Raw genomic sequence first — 19,774 nt, 5'->3', positions numbered from 1 at the left:
CTTATCCCCGTGTTTCTGAGTTAACACAGCAGTGGCACAGTCTTTCAAGTTTGTGCAGTACAGTTGAAAGGGCCGGTCATAAAGGGGTCGGCCCAAAGCCGGAGCTTGCAGCAGGGCTGTCTTTAGTTCCTTAAAGGCTTGAACGTCTGCAGTTTTTATTTCAAAGCTGCCTTCTTTATTTGCATACGGGGCAAGGTGCTTCGTCATCAGGGCAACCTTAGGGATCCAGGATCTGCAGAAATTGATCATCCCCAACCACTGTCGCAATTGTTTAGCCGTGCTAGGGACTGGAAACTGGCAAATTGGTTCATCATCCGGGGAGGGTCCCTGCACAATCAAGCTACGTAATCGGGGGACGGTTGGCCAAAGGGGTTGTTCTGGGAGAAGTTAGTGTAAGATCCCCGTCCTCTCCCCCCTTGCCCCCCTCATCTTCCTCTTTCGTGCCAACGGGAGGGACACTCTCTATTCCAATGTCCTTCTTGCCCACAATTAAAGCATCCATCTCGTCTTTCCCAGCCCCGACCTCTTCCCATACCAGGCCGGGGACAGTAGGGCGGTCCGTAATTAGCAGGGCCCTGGGCCATTTGGGTGTTGGGTATATCCGTATCCTTGGTTATCCACCCATCCCTTTACACAGTACTGTGATTCCATCTGGTATCCCCTCGGGTCGGACCAGGGTCCTCTCCGTGGGGGTTCTTCCTTTCTAGTCACATATTCGGTTTTGACCCGGGTCAGGGGTGCGCCTCCTCCTTCCCCTCCTTTCTTCTCCTGCCAATAATATTTTACCGCTCTTTCCATTTGGGCTCTACTGTTATCTGCCCAATTCATATTATTTGTCCGGATAGCGTGAGCAATCGAATAGGGCAGGCACTGAAGTAGAATAGCGCAGAATTGAGGAGAATTATCCCCTGCCCTGAAGGCATTATTTCCTGATTGACCTCCTTATATTTCAATAAATCTTTCCATGAATTCGTCGGCAGTTTCTTCTCGTTTGGGTTTAGTTTCTAATACTGCTGCCATACTGATGGGCTTCTGAAGGTTCTTGCTGAGAGCATTAAAGATAGCGTCTAGGCGATCCTGGGCATTATTAGGGTGAGCAGTCACTAATTCATCATGGGTGGCTCACCCCAAATTTTCTAAGAACCGGATGTGTTCAGTCGGGCTCAGGGTCTGCTGCACTAAGGACCACAAGTCTCTTGATTCCGCATTATAAACTCCAATGGTGAGTCGGAGGCGAACGATAAACTTGACAGGTTCTCTCTTTCGATCTGGTATGGTAGCCAGGATAGCCATAATTTCATTCGGCTTCCAGGGTACATATACATCTATGGTGGGGTGTTCCGCAACCTGCTCTGGATTGGGATTTGGCATGGGTCGAACTGGGAACTGCCTAGTTCCTACCTTGGTTTTCTGGACAGAAGTATTATTTCCTGAGGCAGTTTCTCTATCTGAAGAGCACTCCGAGCCTGTAGAATAATGCTGGAGCTTCGGCTATGATGAGTGGGTCGTTGCTGATGGGGCCTCGAGGTTCAGACTGAGAGCGGGGCTGACGAGAGCGCCCGCATCGCCTCTCTGGACTAGGGGTCTGAACGATCAGGTTACGTCCTTTAGTCTTAGATCTGGTCCTACCAGCCACAGGGTCGGTGAACTGAGGACTTGAGTCACTATCTGAAGAGGAAGAGTCCGTCTGGGCTTGTCGATTCATTGGTGTGGGGTTACGGTTATCACCACCTCCTACTGCCGGAGTGTAGGGTGGAGGTTGGCGGGAAGGGGACTGTGGTGAGGGGCCCGGGGCTGCGGGAGGCGCTGTGGGGGTTGGGCGCCGAATCAGTGACCATTCATCAAATTCATCATCAGCCTCGGTCAATGCAAAACCACTTTTGAAACCGGAGGAAACTGGAGCAGTATTGAAATTATACTTACTCCAGTGGCCATTTTCCTCTCGTCTCGTCCAAGGCTAGTCTAGCTCTTAATTCGCAAGTTTTCGGCAGTCGTCCGTTGAGATCCCACTTCCGACACCAAATGTTGATACTGGATTCTTTTCCCTTCAATCTGTTTCAGCGAATTCACTGACACACGAACACTTTTAGTCTTAGCAACATAAGACCTTTACTGGAGAATCTCCCGGCCGGGACCTGTTAAGATAAAGGGGAACACACTCGAGTCGAGTTTGTCCACCTCTGTCCTGACAAGCTATGTAACAGTACAAAAACTCAACACTTATACATTGTTAAAGCAGAACACATTTGAGTGACACTCAGTTTATACAATCATTGGTCGATTTCCCCCATAGCATACCCAATTGCAGGCTAGCAACTCTCCAAATAGGGCGGGCTCCAGGGATGTGTTTATTGTTTCGAATCTCATCACACTTCCCTATTTCATGGCTGGATAAAGCAGCCCCTCGTCTGACTCATGTCTGACTTTTGCTTTTTCACGTAACTCGTGTTTGACCACAACTCTGAGTAATCCTTTGTTTGTGTCGACAGGGCAAATATCGCAGCTGGACAATTTCTCTTGGCCATTTTCCCATGATCCCTTACTAACACATTCGCAAACCTTCTATCTACATTCTCACACGCTCTCACTCCCCGCGTATTGGGGAAACTCTCGCTCTCACTCCCCGCGTATTGGGGACACGCTCGCTCTCACTCCCCGCGTATTGGGGACACGCTCTCACTCCCCGCGTATTGGGGAAACTCTCGCTCTCACTCCCCGCGTATTGGGGAAACGCTCGCTCTCACTCCCCGCGTATTGGGGAAACTCTCGCTCTCACTCCCCACGTATTGGGGACACGCTCGCTCTCACTCCCCGCGTATTGGGGACACGCTCTCACTCCCCGCGTATTGGGGACACGCTCGCTCTCACTCCCCGCGTATTGGGGACACGCTCGCTCTCACTCCCCGCGTATTGGGGACACGCTCGCTCTCACTCCCCGCTTATTGGGGAAACTCTCGCTCTCACTCCCCGCTTATTGGGGAAACTCTCGCTCTCACTCCCCGCGTATTGGGGAAACTCTCGCTCTCACTCCCCGCGTATTGGGGACACGCTCGCTCTCACTCCCCGCGTATTGGGGACACGCTCGCTCTCACTCCCCGCGTATTGGGGACACGCTCGCTCTCACTCCCCGCGTATTGGGGACACGCTCGCTCTCACTCCCCGCGTATTGGGGACACGCTCGCTCTCACTCCCCGCGTATTGGGGACACGCTCGCTCTCACTCCCCGCGTATTGGGGACACGCTCGCTCTCACTCCCCGCGTATTGGGGACACGCTCGCTCTCACTCCCCGCGTATTGGGGACACGCTCGCTCTCACTCCCCGCGTATTGGGGACACGCTCGCTCTCACTCCCCGCGTATTGGGGACACGCTCACTCTCACTCCCCGCGTATTGGGGACACGCTCGCTCTCACTCCCCGGGTATTGGGGACACGCTCGCTCTCACTCCCCGGGTATTGGGGACACGCTCTCACTCCCCGGGTACTGGGGATGAGAATGTGAATAGAAGAGTTGTGAATGTGTCAGTTGAAAAGGATCATGGGAAAATGGCAAAAAGAAAATGTCAAGCTGAGATATTTGCAATGTCGACACAAAAAGGGGTTACTTAGAGTTGTGGTCAAACACGAGTTACGCGAAAAGCGAAGTCAGGTATGAGTCAGACGCTATAACAAGCCATAAAATAGGGAAATACTAGCCCAGAAACTGTAAACAAGCTAGGCCTAGTGCCCGCCCTGTCTGGGGGACCTGTCGGCCTGCCATTGGATGTATTCTGGGGGAAGCAGAAAGTGATTGGATGAACTAAGTGCTAATCAAATGTGTTCTGTTTTGAAAATGTATAACTGCTGTGGTTTCACGCTGGAACGAGACTTGTCAAGAGAGAGGTGGACAGGCTCAAATCGAGGGTGTTCCCTTTATCTTAACAGGTCCCGGCCGGAGAATCTCTAATTAAGGTCTTATGTTGCTAAGACTAAAAGTGTTCGTGTGTCAGTGAATTCGCTGAAACAGATTGAAGGGAAAAGAATCCAGTATCAACATTTGGTGTCAGAAGTGGGATCTCAACGGACGACTGCCGAAAACTTGCGAATTAAGAGCTAGACTCACCTTGGACGAGACGAGAGGAAAATGGCCACTGTAGTAAGTATAATTTCAATACTGCTCCAGTTTCAAAAGTCTGAGGAAAGTTTAGCCACTCGCTGGTTCTCAGGTGGTGTCTGAACGAGATCCAGGTCAATCTGGCGAACACTTTCTAAACTTAGGAAATAAGTGTCCAAGTCAGGTGTGACGTCGACCTTGTATATCACTTGGCCCATCTAGGCACTGATTGGATTTAAATAGGAAACCGTGCGGCGACACGAAGAGAAAAACCGCGCGAACCGCGTAGGGAAACGGGGAGGTTAGGGAATTACGTAAAATTAAGCTGCGGGACTATGCAAATTTTAAATTGTACTTACGCCAGGTATGGTGTCGATCTTGTATATCACTTGGTCCGACTAGGCTCTGGGTAAGATAACTAAAACCACCACGGGGCGACGTGGAGACAATCAGGACTAATTAGGACCCTGATCCAACGTGCGGCGACACATGGATGGGTAATTTAGATAAAACTACGAATTCCCTGAAAGGTCATGGATCCAAAAATTAATAGGAAAGAAAAGAGACTCTTGTGAATGTCTGTTTTAAATGAGAAATGCGTGTATGATTTTTACTGTGGATAAGAAAGCCTGTGTGGGGAAACCGGAGAGTTGTGGTTTGTTTTAGCTCCACCCACTTTTTTTAAACAGTGAAAGTTTTTTTAACCCTTCGTAGTGTTGTCCTGTATGTGGGAAGTTTAAGAGTGTGAACCTTATTGAATTATGTATATTCGGATGATAAGTTAGAGCCAGGAAATGCACAAAGGATAGGTTTGTTGAGTAAAAAAAAATATATGGTCCCGGTGGTTAAAAAGGGATTTAATAGCCAACTGGAGACAGTACTGTCAAAAGCTGAAAGATGAGTCCCTTCTGTCAAGCTGGCAGGAAAACGCCACTAAACTAGGACTTTCCTTGATAGAAGGAGGACATGTTAAAACTGTAGACGTCTTAAAGAAAGAGTGCGCGCACGAGAAACGTACTAAGTGTTCCCCTGGGACCTCTGAGAAGGGTACTGATAGACTACGTAGTCGAATGGTTGGTTTTGCATTGACCGAGGCTGATAATGAAATTGATGAATGGACACAGCCGCGCCCAATGGCGCCTCCTGCAGCCTCTGACCCTTTGTCACAGCCTCCTTCCCATCCCCCTCCACCTTGCACTCCGGCGGGAGGAGTTAAAGATAAATGTAACCCCACACCAACGAAGCAACAAGCCCAAACGGACTCCTCATCCTCTGCTAGCGATTCAGATCCCCAGTTCACAGTTCAGAGGACCAGATCTCACACTCGGAAGGGCAGAACTATATCTCGACATCATAGACAGTCCCGTAAATCCTCTAGTCAAACTACCAGTCCCAGTTGTGAAAGGCTTAGCAAACACTCCCGCCGATCAAGACGCGGAGGTGCCGAGCAGTCAGACAGCTCCGAACCATCCCCCGACCTAGAAATTCTCAGTCCGACCAATGTCAAACCCTGATGCACAACAAGCTGCAAACCACCCCACCATAGATGTCTATGTGCCCTGGAAACCGAACAAAATTATGGCCCTTCTGGCCACCATACCAGATCGGGAAAAAAAGAACCTGTCAAGTTTATAGATCATCTTCGAACTGCTATTTCAGTTTATAATGCAGAATCAAGAGACTTGTGGTCCTTAGTGCAGCAGGCCCTGAGCCCGACTGAACACGTCCGGTTCTTAGAAAATTTGGGGCGAGCCATTCATGATGCATTAGTGACTGCTCACCCTAATAATGCCCAGGATCGCCTAGACGCTATCTTTAATGCTCTCAGCAAGAACCTTCAGAAGCCCATCAGTATGGCAGCAGTATTAGAAACTAAACCCAAACGAGAAGAAACTGCCGACGAATTCATGGAAAGATTTATTGAAATATACGGAGGTCAATCAGGAAATAATGCCTTCAGGGCAGGGGATAATTCTCCTCAATTCTGCGCTATCCTACTTCAGTGCCTGCCCTATTCGTTTGCGCACGCTATCCGGACCAATAGTATGAATTGGGCAGATAACAGTAAAGCCCAGATGGAAAGGGCAGTTAAATATTATTGGCAGGAAAAGAAAGGAGAGGGGGAGGTGCGCCCCCAACCCGGGTCAAGACTGAATACGTGACTAGAAAGGAAGAGCCGCCTCGGGTGGAAGGACCAAAACCCGACCCAAGGGGATACCAGATGGAACCGCAGTGTTGCGTGCAGGGTTGGGTGGATAAACAGGGATACGGTTATACCAAACACCCAAATGGCCCGGGCCCTGCTAATTACGGACCACCCTATTGTCCCCGGCCTGGTATGGGAAGAGGTCGGGGCTGGGAAAGACGAGATGGATGCTTTAATTGTGGGCAAGAAGGATATTGGAGGAGAGAGTGTCCCTCCCGTCGGCACGAAAGAGGAGGAAGAGGAAGGGGGCAAGGGGGGAGAGGACGAGGATCTTACACTAACTTCTCCCAGAACAACCCCTTTGGCCAACCGTCCCCCGATTACGTAGCTTGATTGTACAGAGAACCTCCCCGGATGACGAACCAATTTGCCAGTTTCCAGTCCCTAGCACGGCTAAACAGATGCGGCAGTGGTTGGGGATGATCAATTACTGAAGATCCTGGATCCCTAACGTTGCCCTGATGACTAAGCACCTCACCCCGTATACAAATAAGGAAGGCAGCTTTGAAATAAAAACCGCAGACGTCCAAGCCTTTAAGGAACTAAAGACAGCCCTGCTGCAAGCAGGATGTGCTACCATTGCCTTAACACCTCACACTCCGTAGCTGCCCTCCTGAATTAACTGCAGACTCAACACCTTACCTTTCGGCACTGTACTGCAATTAATCCGGTCTGTTTTCTTACTGAGCCACCCCAAGATGAGGAAGAACCCAGTCATGATTGTTTATCTTTAATTCAAGAGGCCTCATCAGTCAGGGAAGATTTAGTTGATGTACCAATGGAAGATCCAGACTGTATTATGTATGTTGACGGAAGTTCTTCTATTAATCCAGAAGGTACACGAATCTCAGGATACGCCATAGTAAACCAGGAGAATCAGGTCTTGGAATCTGCCGCCTTTGAAACCGCCTATTCCGCCCAACAAGCTGAACTATTCGCCCTCACCCGAGCCTGTATCTTGGCCAAAGACCTCAAAGTCAATATCGATACCGACGCTAGGTGTGCCTTTGGGGTAGACCATGATTTCGGACAGGAGTAGGCCATTCAGCCCTTCTAGCCTGCACCGCCATTCAATGAGTTCATGGCTGAACATGCAACTTCAGTACCCCCTTCCTGCTTTCTCGCCATACCCCTTGATCCCCCGAGTAGTAAGGACTTCATCCAACTCCCTTTTGAATATATTTAGTGAATTGGCCTCAACTACTTTCTGTGGTAGAGAATTCCACAGGTTCACCACTCTCTGGGTGAAGAAGTTTCTTCTCATCTCGGTCCTAAATGGCTTACCCCTTATCCTTAGACTGTGACCCCTGGTTCTGGACTTCCCCAACATTGGGAACATTCTTCCTGCATCTAACCTGTCTAAACCCGTCAGAATTTTAAACGTTTCTATGAGGTCCCCTCTCATTCTTCTGAACTCCAGTGAATACAAGCCCAGTTGATCCAGTCTTATTTGATAGGTCAGTCCCACCATCCCGGGAATCAGTCTGGTGAATCTTCGCTGCACTCCCTCAATAGCAAGAATGTCCTTCCTCAAGTTAGGAGACCAAAACTGTACACAATACTCCAGGTGTGGCCTCACCAAGGCCCTGTACAACTGTAGCAACACCTCCCTGCCCATGTACTCAAAACCCCTCGCTATGAAGGCCAACATGCCATTTGCTTTCTTAACCGCCTGCTGTACCTGCATGCCAACCTTCAATGACTGATGTACCATGACACCCAGGTCTCGTTGCACCTCCCCTTTTCCTAATATGTCCCCATTCAGATAATAGTCTGTCTCTCTGTTTTTACCACCAAAGTGGATAACCTCACATTTATCCACATTATACTTCATCTGCCATGCATTTGCCCACTCACCTAACCTATCCAAGTCACTCTGCAGCCTCATAGCATCCTCCTCACAGCTCACACTGCCACCCAACTTTGTGTCATCCGCAAATTTGGAGATACTACATTTAATCCCCTCGTCTAAATCATTAATGTACAGTGTAAACAGCTGGGGCCCCAGCACAGAACCTTGCGGTACCCCACTAGTCACTGCCTGCCATTCTGAAAAGTCCCCATTTACTCCTACTCTTTGCTTCCTGTCTGACAACCAGTTCTCAATCCACGTCAGCACACTACCCCCAATCCCATGTACTTTAACTTTGCACATTAATCTCTTGTGTGGGACCTTGTCGAAAGCCTTCTGAAAGTCCAAATATACCACATCAACTGGTTCTCCCTTGTCCACTTTACTGGAAACATCCTCAAAAAATTCCAGAAGGTTTGTCAAGCATGATTTCCCTTTCACAAATCCATGCTGACTTGGACCTATCATGTCACCATTTTCCAAATGCACTGCTATGACATCCTTAATAATTGATTCCATCATTTTACCCACTACTGAGGTCAGGCTGACCGGTCTATAATTCCCCGTTTTCTCTCTCTCCTTTTTTTAAAAAGTGGGGTTACATTGGCTACCCTCCACTCCATAGGAACTGATCCAGAGTCAATGGAATGTTGGAAAATGACTGTCAATGCATCCGCTATTTCCAAGGCCACCTCTTTAAGTACTCTGGGATGCAGTCCATCAGGCCCTGGGGATTTATCGGCCTTCAATCCCATCAATTTCCCCAACACAATTTCCCGACTAATAAGGATTTCCCTCAGTTCCTCCTCCTTACTAGACCCTCTGACCCCTTTTCTATCTGGAAGGTTGTTGGTGTCCTCCTTAGTGAATACCGAACCAAAGTACTTGTTCAATTGGTCTGCCATTTCTTTGTTCCCCGTTATGACTTCCCCTGATTCTGACTGCAGGGGACCTACGTTTGTCTTTACTAACCTTTTTCTCTTTACATATCTATAGAAACTTTTGCAATCCGCCTTAATGTTCCCTGCAAGCTTCTTCTCGTACTCCATTTTCCCTGCCCTAATCAAACCCTTTGTCCTCCTCTGCTGAGTTCTAAATTTCTCCCAGTCCCCGGGTTCGCTGCTATTTCTGGCCAATTTGTATGCCACTTCCTTGGCTTTAATACTATCCCTGATTTCCCTTGATAGCCACGGTTGAGCCACCTTCCCTTTTTTATTTTTACGCCAGACAGGAATGTACAATTGTTGTCGTTCATCCATGTGGTCTCTAAATGTCTGCCATTGCCCATCCACAGTCAACCCCTTAAGTATCATTCGCCAATCTATCCTGGCCAATTCACGCCTCATACCTTCAAAGTTACCCTTCTTTAAGTTCTGGACCATGGTCTCTGAATTAACGGTTTCATTCTCCATCCTAATGCAGAATTCCACCATATTATGGTCACTCTTCCCCAAGGGGCCTCGCACAATGAGATTGCTAATTAATCCTCTCTCCTTACACAGCACCCAGTCTAAGATGGCCTCCCCCCTAGTTGGTTCCTCGACATATTGGTCCAGAAAACCATCCCTTCTGCACTCCAGGAAATCCTCCTCCACCGTATTGCTTCCAGTAGACTCCAGGCTCTCGCCCAGAACATCAGTCGTTGTTGCCTGGTTTGCCAGCAACATAATCCAGGGAAGGGAGTCCCCTGTGATTGGGGTAAGACGCCCCTACCAGAATGTCCCTTTGAGACATTGCAATTGGACTACATTGAGTTGCAAAAAGTTCAGTGTTACAAATATGTGTTAGTAATCGTAGATGTGTTTAGCAGATGGATTGAAGCCTACCCTACCCTGGACAATAAGGCTCAAACTGTTGTTAAGGTGTTAATGAGGGAAATTGTTCCTAGATATGGTATTCCAGCTCGACTGATGACCACCTATGTTCTTTCTCTGACTCAGGCTCTGCGACTAGCTCACAACCAGGTTCGAGAGGCTCACCTTGACCTCCTAGTTTTACCCGAATCGTCCCTCGTGGCACCAGGGAAGTATATCCTGATTAAGAAATGGATTCGAAAAGGACTAGAGCCACGATGGGAGGGGCCCTTTCAGGTGTTACTCACTACCCCCACCGCAGCTAAGGTTGAAGGGAGAAGTGCCTGGGTTCACCTGCACCACTGTAAACTTATTACTTCATAATGAGCCTATCTCACTGGTTGTCCTAACCCTTGTTTCTGTTCCAGACTTCCTCTCCTCCATAGCTGAATAAACCACATCCTTGGGGCAGGAAGAAAAACGCCAAGAACACGGCAGGAGAAAGGAACAAGCAGACTTAGCTGTTTTCTTATCTATCCTTATCTTATTGTTAATTAATGTGTAGTATCGTCTAAAATTATTTAAGCATGTGTAAGCTAGCAGGTATAATTGTGCTATCTTGTGCTATCCTAGCAGTAGAAGGGCTACAGGATAACTTATTTTATCAGACCCATACCCGATTGCATGGCAATCGAACTGTGTGTTACCCACTAGCCCAATCAGTAGAGGCCCTGTTCGTGGCTACCCCTGGGTGGACCCCCCGCGACTTATATACGGCAGATACCTCGGACGCACCCTGTGAGGGACAAATGGGCGAATATAAAAGCGGCATACCCAGAGAAGGATAGTAACACGGGCCATCAGCAAGGAGTTCTGTGCCGATTGGGAGGATCCTATCAAGCTGGGATCATCACTCAGCTACGGGTTCCTCGGGGCCCTATCTGAAGGGGGATCAGCGGGGGTAATTAGTGCCAAAAATAGGAACTACCTTATTTGCGGATTGACCATTTTGGGAAATAGCACGTCGAAGGGACTGGATGCCATCAACAGAGAGCTGTCTGAACTAAGATTGTATACGCAGCACACCCGCTATGCCGTGGATTATCAGCTGGCCCAACAAAGAGTGTGCACAATTATAGGGGACAAATGTATAACACATGTCACGGATGAATCATACAATATCACCCAAGCCATTGATGCCATAAAAAAGCAGCTGGATGAGTTTAGGCAGGGCCCAGAGAAAGGAAATAGTTGGTTGGATTGGTTATTTGGAGGATCTTATTTAATGCCTGGAGCAGTTATTCTCGTTATGATAATATTTACCTGTTGTCTGATTATTGGTTGCTTTAATGTCTGTTGTAAAGTAATGATGGTAAAATTGGAGCAAACTCTTACAGTCACGAGCTCCCGGAATCTGGTTCAACAGACTAAAAGTTTACTCGAGGATAAGAAGAGTATGAGAAACAAGAATGCGAACAGCTGAATGCGATACTCCTGGAATAATCACCAGGGTTATCATGGAATGATAAAAGGGGGGAATGAGAATGTGAATAGAAGCGTTGTGAATGTGTCAGTTGAAAAGGATCATGGGAAAATGGCTAAAAGAAAATGTCAAGCTGAGATATTTGCAATGTTGACACAAAAAGGGGTTACTCAGAGTTGTGGTCAAACACGAGTTACGCGAAAAGCGAAGTCAGGTATGAGTCAGACGCTATAACAAGCCATAAAATAGGGAAATACTAGCCCCGAAACTGTAAACAAGCTAGGCCTAGTGCCCGCCCTGTCTGGGGGACCTGTCGGCCTGCCATTGGATGAATTCTGGGGGAAGCAGAAAGTGATTGGATGAATTTAGTGCGAATCAAATGTGTTCTGTTTTGAAAAAGTAGAACTGCTGTGGTTTCGCACAGCAACGAGACTTGTCAAGAGAGAGGTGGACAGGCTCAAATTGAGGATGTTCCCTTTATCTTAACAGGTCCCGGCCGGAGATTCTCTAACAAAGGTCTTGTGTTGCAAAGACTAAAAGTGTTCGTGAGTCAGTGAAATCGCTGAAACAGATTGAAGGGAAAAGAATCCAGTATCAACAGTGACAGTCTCTCTCGCTCGCGCTCCCCGCGCATTGGGGACGCTCTCGCTCTCGCCCCCCGCGCATTGGGGACGCTCTCGCTCTCGCCCCCCGCGCATTGGGGACGCTCTCGCTCCCCGCGCATTGGGGACGCTCTCGCTCTCGCCCCCCGCGCATTGGGGACGCTCTCGCCCCCCGCGCATTGGGGACGCTCTCGCTCCCCGCGCATTGGGGACGCTCTCGCTCGCGCTCCCCGCGCATTGGGGACGCTCGCGCTCCCCGCGCATTGGGGACGCTCTCGCTCCCCGCGCATTGGGGACGCTCTCGCTCTCGCTCCCCGCCCATTGGGGACGCTCTCGCTCCCCGCCCATTGGGGACGCTCTCGCTCCCCGCCCATTGGGGACGCTCTCGCTCTCGCTCCCCGCCCATTGGGGACGCTCTCGCTCTCGGCCCATTGGGGACGCTCTCGCTCCCCGCGCATTGGGGACGCTCTCGCTCCCCGCGCATTGGGGACGCTCTCGCTCCCCGCGCATTGGGGACGCTCTCGCTCTCGCCCCCCGCGCATTGGGGACGCTCTCGCTCTCGCCCCCCGCGCATTGGGGACGCTCGCGCTCCCCGCGCATTGGGGACGCTCTCGCTCCCCGCGTATTGGGGACGCTCTCGCTCCCCGCGCATTGCGGGGACGCTCTCGCTCTCGCCCCCCGCGTATTGGGGACGCTCTCGCTCTCGCCCCCCGCGTATTGGGGACGCTCTCGCTCCCCGCGCATTGGGGACGCTCTCGCTCCCCGCGCATTGCGGGGACGCTCTCGCTCTCGCCCCCCGCGCATTGGGGACGCTCTCGCTCTCGCCCCCCGCGCATTGGGGACGCTCTCGCTCCCCGCGCATTGGGGACGCTCGCGCTCCCCGCGCATTGGGGACGCTCGCGCTCCCCGCGCATTGGGGACGCTCTCGCTCCCCGCGTATTGGGGACGCTCTCGCTCCCCGCGCATTGCGGGGACGCTCTCGCTCTCGCCCCCCGCGTATTGGGGACGCTCTCGCTCCCCGCGCATTGGGGACGCTCTCGCTCTCGCCCCCCGCGTATTGGGGACGCTCTCGCTCTCGCCCCCCGCGTACTGGGGACGCTCTCGCTCTCGCCCCCCGCGTACTGGGGACGCTCGCGCTCCCCGCGCATTGGGGACGCTCTCGCTCCCCGCGCATTGGGGACGCTCTCGCTCCCCGCGCATTGGGGACGCACTCGCTCCCCGCGCATTGCGGGGACGCTCTCGCTCTCGCCCCCCGCGTATTGGGGACGCTCTCGCTCTCCGCGTATTGGGGACGCTCTCGCTCCCCGCGCATTGGGGACGCTCTCGCTCTCGCCCCCCGCGTATTGGGGACGCTCTCGCTCTCGCCCCCCGCGTATTGGGGACGCTCTCGCTCTCGCCCCCCGCGTACTGGGGACGCTCTCGCTCCCCGCGCATTGGGGACGCTCTCGCTCCGCGCGCATTGGGGGCGCTCTCGCTCCACGCGCATTGGGGGCGCTCTCGCTCCGCGCGCATTGGGGACGCTCTCGCTCCGCGCGCATTGGGGACGCTCTCGCTCTCGCTCCCCGCCCATTGGGGACGCTCTCGCTCCCCGCCCATTGGGGACGCTCTCGCTCTCGCTCCCCGCCCATTGGGGACGCTCTCGCTCCCCGCGCATTGGGGACGCTCTCGCTCTCGCCCCCCGCGCATTGGGGACGCTCTCGCCCCCCGCGCATTGGGGACGCTCTCGCTCTCGCCCCCCGCGCATTGGGGACGCTCTCGCTCTCGCCCCCCGCGCATTGGGGACGCTCTCGCTCCGCGCGCATTGGGGACGCTTGGGGACGCTCTCGCTCCGCGCGCATTGGGGACGCTCTCGCTCTCGCTCCGCGCCCATTGGGGACGCTCTCGCTCTCGGCCCATTGGGGACGCTCTCGCTCTCGCTCCCCGCCCATTGGGGACGCTCTCGCTCCCCGCCCATTGGGGACGCTCTCGCTCCCCGCCCATTGGGGACGCTCTCGCTCTCGCTCCCCGCCCATTGGGGACGCTCTCGCTCTCGCTCCCCGCCCATTGGGGACGCTCTCGCTCTCGCTCCCCGCCCATTGGGGACGCTCTCGCTCCCCGCGCATTGGGGACGCTCTCGCTCCCCGCGCATTGGGGACGCTCTCGCTCTCGCCCCCCGCGCATTGGGGACGCTCTCGCTCTCGCCCCCCGCGCATTGGGGACGCTCTCGCACTCGCCCCCCGCGCATTGGGGACGCTCTCGCTCCGCGCGCATTGGGGACGCTCTCGCTCTCGCTCCCCGCCCATTGGGGACGCTCTCGCTCTCGCTCCCCGCCCATCGGGGACGCTCTCGCTCTCGCTCCCCGCCCATCGGGGACGCTCTCGCTCTCGCTCCCCGCCCATCGGGGACGCTCTCGCTCTCGGCCCATCGGGGACGCTCTCGCTCTCGCCCCCCGCGCATCGGGGACGCTCTCGCCCCCCGCGCATCGGGGACGCTCTCGCCCCCCGCGCATCGGGGACGCTCTCGCCCCCCGCGCATCGGGGACGCCCTCGCTCTCGCTCCCCGCCCATTGGGGACGCTCTCGCTCTCGCTCCCCGCCCATTGGGGACGCTCTCGCTCTCGCTCCCCGCCCATTGGGGACGCACACGCCCTCCCTCCCCGGGCATTGGGGACACGCCCTCACGCCCCGGGCATTGGGGACACGCCCTCACGCCCCGGGCATTGGGGACACGCCCTCACGCCCCGGGCATTGGGGACACGCCCTCACGCCCCGGGCATTGGGGACACGCCCTCACGCCCCGGGCATTGGGGACACGCCCTCACGCCCCGGGCATTGGGGACACGCCCTCACGCCCCGGGCATTGGGGACACGCCCTCACGCCCCGGGCATTGGGGACACGCCCTCACGCCCCGGGCATTGGGGACACGCCCTCACTCCCCGGGCATTGGGGACACGCCCTCACTCCCCGGGCATTGGGGACACGCCCTCACTCCCCGGGCATTGGGGACACGCCCTCACTCCCCGGGCATTGGGGACACGCCCTCACTCCCCGGGCATTGGGGACACGCCCTCACTCCCCGGGCATTGGGGACACGCCCTCACTCCCCGGGCATTGGGGACACGCCCTCACTCCCCGGGCATTGGGGACACGCCCTCACTCCCCGGGCATTGGGGACACGCCCTCACTCCCCGGGCATTGGGGACACGCCCTCACTCCCCGGGCATTGGGGACACGCCCTCACTCCCCGGGCATTGGGGACACGCCCTCACTCCCCGGGCATTGGGGACACGCCCTCACTCCCCGGGCATTGGGGACACGCCCTCACTCCCCGGGCATTGGGGACACGCCCTCACTCCCCGGGCATTGGGGACACGCCCTCACTCCCCGGGCATTGGGGACACGCCCTCACTCCCCGGGCATTGGGGACACGCCCTCACTCCCCGGGCATTGGGGACACGCCCTCACTCCCCGGGCATTGGGGACACGCCCTCACTCCCCGGGCATTGGGGACACGCCCTCACTCCCCGGGCATTGGGGACACGCCCTCACTCCCCGGGCATTGGGGACACGCCCTCACTCCCCGGGCATTGGGGACACGCTCTCACTCCCCGGGCATTGGGGACACGCTCTCACTCCCCGGGCATTGGGGACACGCTCTCACTCCCCGGGCATTGGGGACACGCTCTCACTCCCCGGGCATTGGGGACACGCTCTCACTCGCCGGGCATTGGGGACACGCTCTCACTCCCCGGGCATTGGGGACACGCTCTCACTCCCCGGGCATTGGGGACACGCTCTCACTCCCCGGGCATTGGGGACACGCTCTCACTCCCCGGGCATTGGGGACACGCTCTCACTCCCCGGGCATTGGGGACACGCTCTCACTCCCCGGGCATTGGGGACACGCTCTCACTCGCTACCCGGGTATTGGGGACACGCTCCCTCTCCCCGCGTTCCAGCTCCCTGGGTATTGGGGACACTCTCTCACTCTCGCTCCCCGGTTATTGTGGGAATCTCTCTCACTCTCGCTCCCCGGGTATTGGGGACAATTAAGAACATAAGAATTAGGAACAGGAGTAGGCCATCTCGCCCCTCGAGCCTGCTCCGCCACTCAACAAGATCATGGCTGATCTGGCCGTGGACTCAGCTCCACTTACCCGCCCGCTCCTCATAACTCTTAATTCCCTTATTGGTTAAAAATCTATCTATCTGTGATTTGAATACATTTAATGAGCTAGCCTCAACTGCTTCCCTGGGCAGAGAATTCCACAGATTCACAACCCTCTGGGAGAAGAAATTCCTTCTCAACTCGGTTTTAAATTGGCTCCCACGTATTTTGAGGCTGTGCCCCCGAGTTCCAGTCTCCCCGACCAGTGGAAACAACCTCTCTGCCTCTACCTTGTCTATCCCTTTCATTATTTTAAATGTTTCTGTAAGATCACCCCTCGTCCTTCTGAACTACGAGTAAAGACCCAGTCTTCTCAATCTATCATCATAATAGAACGGTCTGAGACACACCAGAGTGGTGGGGGGAAACTAAAAAAAGCCCACAAAAACATTCCCAAAGGATTACCCACGCCCCCACAACACTCACTGCAAAACAAATTAAAAGACAAATCAATCACACTTACCTTAGGAGTCTGTTACCTACCTCTCCGCTGTTGGCATCGTTGGATTGGCTGATTTCCCAGGTGGTCAGTGTGGAGTGCGCTTCGGGGCGGACGGGTTGGGCAAACTCGAGCCGGTGTCGCAACCAGGGGCTTTGCACACCGGGCGGTGCTGCTCCGCGGCAGCGCCGCTAAACCGGACCCGAGGATCGCCGTGGGGCGCTGGAGGCTGACCACCTGCCCAGAAAACCTCACCGTTGCTGCTCCGTGGCAAAAAACGGAAGGGAGAGGAGCCGGAAATCCGCCCCGATATAATTTTTTAACTTCGATAATTGAAGTAAAATGTGAATAAGAACGAAAAGGTTAGTCTCGTGTGTGGACATTTTCAAAGTAGTTTGTTGTATGTAAAGCACTTTGAGATGTTGCTGAGACAGGATCAGGCGCTGGTCTATTGTGATAAATATGCCTGTTTCTTTCCCCTGCACATTCCTCCCACCCACCACCGGACCCCATTGAAGATCTGGGCTTGTGCACCCCAAGAAGTCTTGAGCCAGTGTAGCTGTGGCAAGGTAATGCTGCAATCATACAGTGTGGACAAAACCCAGGATTCATTACTGAAGTCAAAATCTAGTGTTTGTCTTCTGGAATAGCTGGGCAGGAGAACCGGAACTGTCTGGTATTGGAGTATTAATGACATTTTCAGCCGCTATCCATTTCATTTGAGGCATCTGGGTCAGCGCAACTGAGCAGATCTGACACCATTGTGTATCATTTTTTTATTTTATTTTGATAGATCTTCCATTTCCAACTATCAGGAAAGCTACCAACCTGATGGGACTGTAAATGCTCGCATGTAAGCTACCCCTTCAAAAAATAAATCCACCATAAATAACCGATAACATCCACGGCACCCGTCCAAGACCAGGGTTCACATCGCAAGCCTTCTAGCCATCAAAAGTCAGAGGAGACATTTGACTATAAGATCATAATAGATAGTTATAGATGCAGTTTCCGAGCCATGTGAATAATAAATCATTAATATCGGAGTTAGTCACAGAAGTTGTACAGGAAGCTCAATGTATCACTGGACTTCAGCATGGCTGAATCACTGAATACTAAATTATAACGGAATCATAGAGATTTACAGCACAGCAGGAGGTCAATCGGCCCATCGTGTCCGAAAGAGAGTTATCCAGCCTAATCCCACTTTCCAGCTCTTGGTCCGAAGCCCTGTAGGTTACGGCACTTCAAGTGCACATCCAAGTACTTTTTAAATGTGATGAGGGTTCCTGCTTCTACCAGTGAGTTCCAGACCCCCACTACCCTCGAGGTGAAAATATTTCCCCTCCAATCCCCTCTAAACTTCCGCCATTACTTGACATCTCTGCCCCCTGGTTGTTGACCCCTCTGTTAAGGGCAATAGGTCCTTTCTATCCACCTTAGGCCCCTTTTAATTTTATACACCTCAATAAAGTCTCTCCTCAGCCTCCTCTGTTCCAAAGAACACAAGCCGAGCCTATCCAATCTTTCCTCATAGCTAAAATTTTTCAGTCCAGGCAACATAAGAACATAAAAACATAAGAATTAGGAACAGGAGTAGGCCATCTAGCCCCTCGAGCCTGCTCCGCCATTCAGTAAGATCATGGCTGATCTGGCCGTGGACTCAGCTCCACTTACCCGCCCTCTCCCCGTAACCCTTAATTCCCTTATTGGTTAAAAATCTATCTATCTGTGACTTGAACACATTCAATGAGCTAGCCTCAACTGCTTCCTTGGGCAGAGAATTCCACAGATTCACAACCCTCTGGGAGAAGAAATTCCTTCTCAACTCGGTTTTAAATTGGCTCCCCCGTATTTTGAGGCTGTGCCCCCTAGTTCTAGTCTCCCCGACCAGTGGAAACAACCTCTCTGCCTCTATCTTGTCTATCCCTTTCATGATTTTAAATGTTTTTATAAGATTACCCCTCATCCTTCTGAACTCCAACGAGTAAAGACCCAGTCTACTCAATCTATCATAAGGTAACCCCCTCATTTCCGGAATCAGCCTAGTGAATCGTCTCTGTACCCCCTCCAAAGCTAGTATATCCTTCCTTAAGTAAGGTGACCAAAACTGCACGCAGTACTCCAGGTGCGGCCTCACCAATACCCTATACAGTTGCAGCAGGACCTCCCTGCTTTTGTACTCCATCCCTCTCGCAACGAAGGCCAACATTCCATTCGCCTTCCTGATTACCTGCTGCACCTGCAAACTAACTTTTTGCGATGCAGGCAGCGGGCGGTCGAGGGGGTCATTCAACCTGACTGCCTGCCTCTCTTCCGCTCTTACATCCGGTCTAGGGTGTCCTTGGAGATGGAGCACGCGGTGTCCACCGGTACGCTCGCGGCCTTCCGCAAGAGGTGGGCACCGGAGGGACTGGAGTGCATCATCACGCCCGGCAACCAAATTTTAATTTGATTTTACGTTTTTAAGTTTAATTTGTTTTAATTGCCGGTGCTTTTAGTGTCCTCCTTCCCTTTTATAGGGGGCACTGGGGAAAATTGTGATTTTAGTGCCCCCCCCCAAAAAAAAGGGGGAAAAAAAAGGGCCTTGTAAATGTCTGGAGTGTCACCCAGGTCGCGTGGCACCGTTTAATGTTTTATGTTTTTGCAGGTGAACTCCAAAAAGAGTTTCATGCACAAGGACCTCCAGGTCCCTCTGCACCGCAGCGTGTTGTAATTTCTCCCCATTCAAATAATATTCCCTTTTACTGTTTATCCTCCCAAGGTGGATGACCTCACACTTTCCGACATTGTATTCCATCTGCTAAACCTTAGCCCATTCGCTTTGTTGTAGAGAGTAGAAATATATATAGACTTAGGCATTAGGCACCTGCTGGATATTTAAAACTCACATAAGCTTAAATGGACACACACATAAAATGGCTGCCCAGGCATTATGGGAAATCAGGTAGTCAAACTGTGAACTGTTGAACGTTCACTGACCGAGCAATAACCCTGTGAGGCCCACTGTAGGAATGCCTGGGAAGACAGAGATAAGAAGGAAACCATCTCCTGTGAACAAGGCCATGAAACCAATTATTTCAGGAAGAAAGATAAGAGGGAAACCATTTGCTGTAAACAAGGCTATATACCAATTATTTCTCCCAGATGAAAGAACTAGGG

The 19,774-nt window shown here is 52.8% G+C and overlaps 1 protein-coding gene across 2 annotated transcripts in view; it reads right to left on the bottom strand.

Moving 5' to 3' along the window:
* The window catches only part of LOC139227735 (zinc finger protein 235-like), a 103,274-nt gene that overhangs the window by 71,774 nt on the left and 11,726 nt on the right, over positions 1 to 19,774 (bottom strand). The window contains exon 1 of one of the 2 annotated variants that reach the window (XM_070858718.1): positions 16,637 to 16,842. The exons of the other annotated variant lie outside the window; for it this stretch is intronic. The gene's annotated coding sequence lies outside the window, so the exon portion shown is untranslated. Of the gene's footprint in view, positions 1 to 16,636; positions 16,843 to 19,774 lie in introns of those variants that run through there. 2 annotated transcript variants of the gene reach the window in all.

This window comes from Pristiophorus japonicus, chromosome 17, assembly GCF_044704955.1.
Source record: "Pristiophorus japonicus isolate sPriJap1 chromosome 17, sPriJap1.hap1, whole genome shotgun sequence".
In the NCBI taxonomy this organism is placed as follows: Eukaryota; Metazoa; Chordata; class Chondrichthyes; family Pristiophoridae; genus Pristiophorus; species Pristiophorus japonicus.
This window is presented reverse-complemented; position numbering and strand designations above follow the sequence as displayed.